Source organism: Pieris napi, chromosome W, assembly GCF_905475465.1.
Source record: "Pieris napi chromosome W, ilPieNapi1.2, whole genome shotgun sequence".
In the NCBI taxonomy this organism is placed as follows: Eukaryota; Metazoa; Arthropoda; class Insecta; order Lepidoptera; family Pieridae; genus Pieris; species Pieris napi.
Window position 1 is genome coordinate 785,990 of NC_062258.1, and position 8,747 is coordinate 794,736.

General features: G+C 34.7%; 1 long non-coding RNA gene across 1 annotated transcript; it reads left to right on the forward strand.

Annotated features, from left to right (window-relative positions):
• Positions 1-2,793: 2,793 nt before the first annotated feature.
• LOC125062102 lies at positions 2,794-3,200 on the forward strand. Its single transcript, XR_007119183.1, has 2 exons — positions 2,794-2,852; positions 3,084-3,200. It is a non-coding gene; the product is annotated as an uncharacterized LOC125062102 (long non-coding RNA).
• Positions 3,201-8,747: the final 5,547 nt, after the last annotated feature.

The window sequence follows — 8,747 nt, forward strand, 5'->3', positions numbered from 1 at the left end:
CATCAAGGTCGTCATCGACGGAGCATGTTCCGACCTTAAACCCGTGAACGCTGGGGTCCCACAAGGCTGTGTTCTATCCCGGACCCTATTTCTTCTGCATATCAATGATATGTTGCAACTTAGCAACATTCACTGCTATGCGGATGACAGCACTGGGGATATTCTTTACACTGGCCGGGCAGGTATTTCTCGGGCAGTTGTTGATGAGTACCGGAACAAACTTGTGTCTGAAGTCGAAACTCTACTACGTGGAGTCTCAGACTGGGGCAGACAAAACCTAGTCCAATTTAACCCCAAGAAGACACAAGTTTGCGCGTTTTCCGCTAAAAAAACACCCTTTGTCGCTACTCCTCTTTTCGAAAACACTCTTCTTAAAGCCACAGCCAGCATTGGAATACTTGGCGTTGACATATCGAACGACGTTCAGTTTCGCGGTCACTTAGAGGGAAAGGCTAAATTAGCCTCCAAAAAGCTTGGTGTGCTCAGCAAGGCGAGGCGGTACTTCACTCCGGGCCACCGCATGCAACTATATAAAGCGCAAATTCGGCCCCACATGGAATACTGCTCTCACCTCTGGGCGGGGGCTCCCCAGTACCAGCTCCTTCCACTTGACCGTATACAACGCAGAGCGGTTCGAATCGTCGACGACCAATCCCTCTCCGAGCGGCTTGATCCTTTGGCGTTGCGTAGAGATGTGGGGTCACTCTGCATCTTCTACCGCATTTACCATGGAGAGTGTTCAGAGGAGTTGTTCGGATTAATACCTGCAGCTGAATTTCATCATCGGACGTCGAGACAGAATACGAAATTCCACCCGTATCACCTCGACGTCCGCCGTTCCACAACTGAGCGTTTTTCAAGGCAGTTTTTGCCGCGCACAACCACTATGTGGAACCAGCTGCCCACTGAAGTATTTCCGAACCAATTCGACTTAGGGTCCTTCAAGAAAAGAGCGTACCTATTCTTAAAAGGCCGGCAACGCACTCGCGAGCCCTCTGGCACTGAGAGTGTCCATGGGCGGCGGTATCACTTAACATCAGGTGAGCCTCCTGCCCGTTTGCCGCCCGTTCTATAAAAAAAAAAAATAAAAAAAAATAAAGGCTTTTATTATTATTATTAAGTCTCGGAAATCTAAAGTTTTAGATTTGTATAAATATGAACAAGACTTAACAATTAGTTTGCCAAAGAAGTTTCCCTTCTGCCATGTGTACTATTTTTTAAATTAATTACAGATTAAAATTTGTACAAGTAAGTATGAGTAACGTATTTGCGGTATAGCATTTTAATCTTCAAAGGGGTTCTAGTTAGCTAAGAGACATGAGTACGCCGTATGTTACAACCGGAAACAGGAAGTTGTAGAGTTAAAGTTAATTTACCTAGTGCTACTAATTAGTCGTAGCTGGTTCTATGTATTTGTGATCCACCTCAATGGAATTAATATTTCCATTATATTAAAATATGTCTGGAATACTGTTTTAATTAGATACGTATCTAATCTTAAATATATAAAACAAAGTCGTGTTACTTACACCACTTATAACTCAAGATCGGCTGGACCGATGTTAGTTATCTCTTTTTTGGTGGATTATTCTCCGCTCCGAATAGCAGAATACGTAAAATATCGGATATGTTATCGAAAAACAACAAATAAATTAATTAATTTTACGAATGCAAACAACATGTGGTGCCATCTATTGACAAAATAAGAAAGTCAAATTCCACCAAATATATCTGCAAATATGTCACGAAAGGGAGCGATATGGCGGTTTTTGGCATCCAAACCTCTAACGCAAAAAATTTTTTATTGATGTTATTACCTACCATATTGAAATCCTAAATTAAGTTTAATTAAAGTTAACACGATATTATTAAACTGTTCGGCGGAACGAAGTTCGCCGGGTCAGCTAGTTTATAATAATGGTAAGTTAATAAAAACATTATTAAATATTTTTTTTATATATGGGGGGGGGGTAATGAGCCGACGCGACGCCGAAAAAGGGCAGCCATCGCAGCCCATGTACACCAATTTTTAGTGGGTGCGTTGCCGGCCTTTCATTGAGAAGTACACTCTAACTTTGAAAAGTTGGAGGTCAAATCTCTTAGGAAAGGTTTTTGTTATATTACATAGTAGTAAACTATTCAAGGGAAACGGTAGGAGAACGTATGTGAAAGGTAGATAGCTTATGTGAAACGTTGATACTTTTAACACAGCGCCATCTGTTAGCGGTAGGAGAACTTATGTTAAAGGTAGATGACAGCTTATGTGAAACGTTGATACTTATAACACAGCGCCATCTGTTAGAATTGTATCAAATAATAAACAAATATTTTGCAATAAAATAATATTGCGACTATAATTTGAGATTTAAACTACCCTATCTTTTAAGTTGGATCAAACTACACACGGTGTGCAAATTTGATTGATATCGGTTCGGTAGTTTAGGAGTCCATTGAGGACAAACATTGTGACACGAGATTTATATATATTAAGATTTCTTTAATTATCATACATCAAAATAAACTTGATTATTTGTACCTTACGGTTATGATAATGTTATATAGTTTTAAATGATAAATTGAGTTTAATTTCAACTTTAAAATATTTTTGTCAAGGGCAAAATGGCTTCTTAGAAAGAAGTTGTTGGCTGATTTTGATGATTTGTTTACGTCTGTTTAGTGAATTAATAGTTAAAAATGAATGTAGAGTCCTTCATAAGCATATTCATGCCTTTTCCAAATAGAAATACATTAAGATGATTTAAGATTCCCAAATATTATTGAGGTGTTCCACAGGTTTGTCGTTATGGACAGTGCGGTATCCACGGACGTTAGAGCAAACGTCATAAATAAGGGTTTGTACAAACGAAAAAATATGTTTGCAATTTTTTGTTACGCATGGTGTAATGTGTTTATTTATGTCTCCTGAGATATTGGAAAATAATTGCACTTTTGATGCACTTCAATTTCCTTAGTGAAGTGCATTATAATGCTATTTTGCATTAATTTAATTGACATACGAACATTTATTTGCTAATAACTTATGCTAATTCTAATCAATCCTATACTGGTAGATGTTGGTTTAGGTGCTGCAGTAGTCGTGGTGGTCGTGGAGGTCGTGGAAACAGTGGAGAAACGGTGGATTATCATTTACAACTCGAAATCTTATCAAAAATGTCTCATTAAAATTTACGACACTGTTATTCTGTTTTTCATTTAAAAAGATACGATTGAAACAAATCGAACATACCCTATTTTTTAGTTAGTTAAAAAAAATCGGTTGTCTGTAAAGTCGGTTTACTGACAATAGTTGAACGTGACAACGTCATAAAAAAATATTGATGGGATGGTTGCATTTTTCAAAAAAAAAAAAAAAAATTATTTGTTTGATAGGTATTTTGTATGGATATAGAGAAGGAGGTAAATGAAAATCACAATTGAATTGATCAAGTTACATTTATTTGTACGCATTAATACAATTATGTCAATTTTAAATGGAACGCCTCAGAGCGAGGTAACGCCTCAGAACGAGGTAACGCCGCATAAGTCATGTTTTTTCTTGTGTGCAGCCGGCTCCATCGAATTATAAGACGTTGTCACGTCAAAAACTACATGGTGTGTGGGAGACCTTAGATAGGCGGCCATCTTGGCACAAAAAGTCATAGCGCGCGACTCAAGAGGCTATTGTAAAATTACGAGAAGTGGTTGTTTTGTTTTGATTTATTAGCTTACTCAATGTTGATTAAATATAAACATCTTGGCATCTTTTGAAAGGATAATTAGACTAGTTTTTTGTAAAATTATTCTTATTTCGAAATCGTTTATATTTTTTGCGTAAGGCCTATATCTATAAAAAATTTAAGCATTTTTGCTCAGACTCAAATATTTTATCCCGTACTAATTTATTAACATTATCCAATTATTAAAAAAATGTGTTTTAATCTATATACTTCAACCTATTCTGTAGTATTTTTTTCATAGTTGTAGTTATTATGTGCGTTTTCCAATTACAGCACTAGAGCGCATTATGCGGCATAATGCTCAACGTTGAATGTTCCAACTACAGCAACGCTTCGCACAATTGAGCACTCTCAAAACTAATGCTCTCGCGTGCTTCTCGCAATAAATACCAACACAGTGACAGAAAATTTACCAGTGCTTTTCTTTAAGTTGGCATTTATCGAAATTTTCTTTAGTAAATATTATTTATTGTTGAAAAATTTGTAAGGCTTTCGTTTCGTCGTAGATTTTGAAAATAATTAAAGTTATTTCAAACTGCTAAAAAAAAAATATAAGTATGGATGAAGGTATAAATAGTTACTTTTTTTATATTCCACATTTAAAATATGAATACAATTTTATTTTAAAATTCGGATCTGTAAACAAATTTATTTTACAGGATTATACTTTTGTAAACATTGCAATGGTTTTGAAAAAGTATATAATTTTTTTAGAAATCATTTAAAAAAAATTACTCAAAACGTAAATGAAACTTCTTACATGAAACTATATATTTTACTGTTAATTTAGCTTGTTAAAACCTTATATTCTTTAAAGATTTTCTCTTATTTCAGTAAAAAAATGTTAATGAAATAATTTGATTATTAAAATAAGCGTAAAAAGTTTTCAACCAATTATTATTGTTAACCACATTATTTATACATTAATGAGGTTGCTAACTCTATTCAGAACATTTTAATGTTAAAAGAACTTTATTTCTCATTACAAAAATTATTTTTTATTTACATGAGAAATTTAATATTAAGTATATTATACGAACGAGATACACGTCGCCATCAGCTAGCCCATTTTTTTTTTCAACACTGACTTAGCGCACTCTGCTGATGCATTTGAAAACTAATTCACGTTCCAATTAAGCTTCAGCATTATGCGGCATTGTGCGGCACTGAGTCGCATTATGCTCTGTAATTGGAAAACGCACTATATTTCAACAGATATAATGGTTTTTGTTGCGATGTAGCGGGTGTGGTGCGCGCGGGTCTAAGCCGCGCGAGTAGCTGTACGGTTGACGTGAAAACAGTCGCGCGGCCCGTACGTGAGAGTGGATAAACACAAATTAACGTTTAAAAATAATCAAAATCGAAATTAACTTAATCTCGTTTTGATAGATTTTAGGTGAAATTTGATAAATGCTGAGTGTATGTCTTTTCAGTAGAACATTGCAGTATTTTTGTTGTCTTTTTAATTGTATGTAGTCTTGTGCTGCTGGATACATTTATTTTACTTTTAAATTATAGTGTTCCATTCAAACTTGAGTTTTTGTAAAATTAACTGGTTTTATCCTCCTTTCGATGTTTTACAAAAAAAACATCAATGCATCGAGTATATCAATACATCTTCAAAGAATCGGATTAAATGTATCGCATTATAAACATCGTTGTAAAGGGTTTTTCAACAAGAACTTTGTTTTCTAAAACAAAATAAAACAAAGAATTTAGAGGAAAATGAATAAAATTTTTATTGTATTACAAAGAGAAAAGTTTGGCAATTATGAATGAAAAATGATATCTGGCAAATGTCCACCACGACCACGCTGACAGATGTTGATTCTTTCATCAAAATTTTTAATCACTTTTTGGCAAAATGGAGGGTCTATTTCGTTAATGACATCACGGATTTTGAGTTTTAAGGCTGCAATCGATTCGATTGGCTCCGTATAGACTCTGTCTTTAACATAGCCCCACAAAAAATAATCCAGTGGTGTTAAATCACACGATCTGGCTGGCCACTTAACAGCTGAATTTCGCGAAATTATGCGCTCGGGAAATTTGGTTTGCAATAAATTAATCGTTTCATTGGCTGTGTGACATGTGGCACCGTCCTGTTGAAACCACATTTCAGTGATATCCATGTCATCAATAATAGGCCAAAATTTAGTGGTTAACATCTCGCGATACCGTGATCCATTGACTGTTACCGCATTTCCAGCCTCATCTTCGAAAAAAAACGGCCCAATCACGCCTCCAGACCACATAGTGCACCACACAGTAACACGTTGAGTATGCAAAGCCTTCTCAATAATTGCTTTAGGATTTTCAGAAGCCCAAATGCGACAATTTTGCTTGTTGACGTACCCTGACAAATGAAAATGGGCTTCGTCTGAAAAAATGATTTTTTCAGAAAAACCAGCAGGTTGTTCCTGAATGAACTGAGCGAATCTGCGGCGATTTGAATGGTCGATCAGCTTTAATTCCTGCACCAGTTGAATCTTGTAAGGCTTCAAAGCCAAATCCTTTCGCAAAATTCGCCATGTTGTGCTTTTGGATAACCCCAATTGTTGAGAACGTCGTGAAATTGACAAATTTTGATCTTCTTCAACACTGTGGCTCACGGCGGCGATGTTTTCTGTTGAACGACCCGGTCGAACACGTGTTGGTGTTGGCACATTTTGTACCGAGCCTGTCGACTCAAATTTCGCGACCAAATTCTTAACAGCGGTCTCAGAAGGACGATTATGCTGGCCGAAAATATCACGAATTTTACGAAATGTAACTTTAACAGAACCACCATTTTTATAGTGGATTTGAATTATTTTAATGCGATTTTCGAGCGAAATTGAATTCATTGTAATAATTGCCAAAGCACCTGCTACGAATACCGCCAAAAACTAAATGTCAAAACTATCACGTTCTCGGTGTTGCCACAATTGAAAAACAAACTTCTTGTTGAAATACCCTTTATATCGAATATCCCTAATAGTTCGAGGTCCGGGTTATAAAAGACCAGACATAATGTCGGGAGGTGGCAAATAAAAATCGACTATGATTAATTTTCAATTATAAAAATAATCGATTATTTTAAATATAAAAATCGCGTAAAAAAATCGATTTTAATCGATTTTTTTAATAATCGATTATTTTTTCACATCCCTAGATGGAAGTGATTTTCGACTGAAATAGCAAACTCTAAATGTTGTTTCTTAAAATAAATATTTTTCCAACACATTTGAGTTTATATATGTTTACATATATATTTAAAAAATCTTTTATACAATAAAACATTATAATAGTATATAAATCTTGTAAAATAATCGCAGACACTCAGACTGATTGGGGCGGCTTCTTAGAAATCATAAACGAGAAAAACAATATTGAAGATTTCATAGAATAACAAAAGCTTTTATCGGCTAATGTTATCGAGATAAGAAGCTTTGGAGCATCAAGTCTTCAGAATAATTTGTATTTTGATTTATATAAATATTATGTATATATAATGGCCTAATTAAATATCTTTAATATTTAGCTCACTTAAACAGGCTACATAGAGTCTGGCTAATGATAGAAGATAATTGAATTATTTGAAAACTTTCGGATGGCAACACAGAATGTCATTGAATTTCTTAGGTTAGTATGATTTATTGTCTCGATACTTCATGCAATTACTCATTTTTATTTCTATTATATATTTTTTACGAATAGTTAACAGGTATAATAGCCTAAACTTTGTTTTATTTGATAGAATATTTCGTTTCTTTCGCAGGATTTGATTATTCCGAATAAAGTTGTGTTTTATAATAAATATAGTTTTAGTTTTCCATTGATAGTCATTTTAAGTGTCAATAGTAAATGACTAAATACGTATAGTATTTAATTTCATAGAAATACAGTTACTATCAATATAAAAAGTAACAAAATAAAATCAAGTAAGTTTAAGCCACAAAATATATAAATAAATCCTTTAGGTGTACCATACTATTCTTTTTTTAATTTGCCGCACTTTTTCGTTATCTTCTTTCATTAGCCAGACTCTAGCCATGTGAATGCTGAGGCATTAAACTTCTTGATACAACAGGAATAAAACGCCTAAAGAGAACTAAACCTTTTGTGTTAAAAAACCTAGTGTAGAGAATAAAAGGGCAAGTGCGGTATCTCGGACACACGAACATAGTGTCTAATCATTATAGAACACTAAGACTGTTAACGTCATCATTACCTTACCTTTTTAGACCTAGGTATAAAAAAAATTTAGGCCTTGGCCTCAGATTTCTGTATCTGTTTCATGATCATTTGTTAATTAAATATGCAAGTAGGTGATCAGCCTCCTGTGCCTGACGCACGCCGTCGGCTTTTTGGGTCTAAGGCAAGCAGGTTTCCTCACGATGTTTTCTTTCACCGTTCACTAATGTTCAATGCGCACATAGAAATAAAGTTCATTGGTGCACAGCCGGGGCTCGAACCTACGACCTTAGGGATGAGAGTCGCACGCTGAAGCCCCTATTCCAACACTGCTCGAAGCTAGGTCTATACCATAATTAATATTAAAATAAATTAATAATTTTACTAGCTTATTCTGTTACTATTGTTTACTTAAAAACCTTTCAGCTAAATGCTAAACGTGGTAAGCTTGGTCCGTTTATAAATAAAATAGTTTCGGATTTATCGGAACGCTGTTCACTTGCCTCAAAATAATGAATGTAACAGAAATAGAAATGTGCCACAAGCAACCTGAATATCTAATAAAATATTTACTTACGCCGTATTAAATCTGCCCACGGCTTCTAGACTTTTATTATAGAAATATTTATTTGTTATCAAAGAATGTACACGTGTGTAGGAGTTTTCATGTCTTTTTCAGAAAATGATACACACATTACGCCATAATGATCAATATAACGCTTCATGCACTTCAATTATGAATCTAGACTTACCGCTAAGTGATTTGACAAATCCGATAAATTTTTGACACACGAAAATCGTCTTTAGTGCTATTAATAAGCAAAAACAATCTGC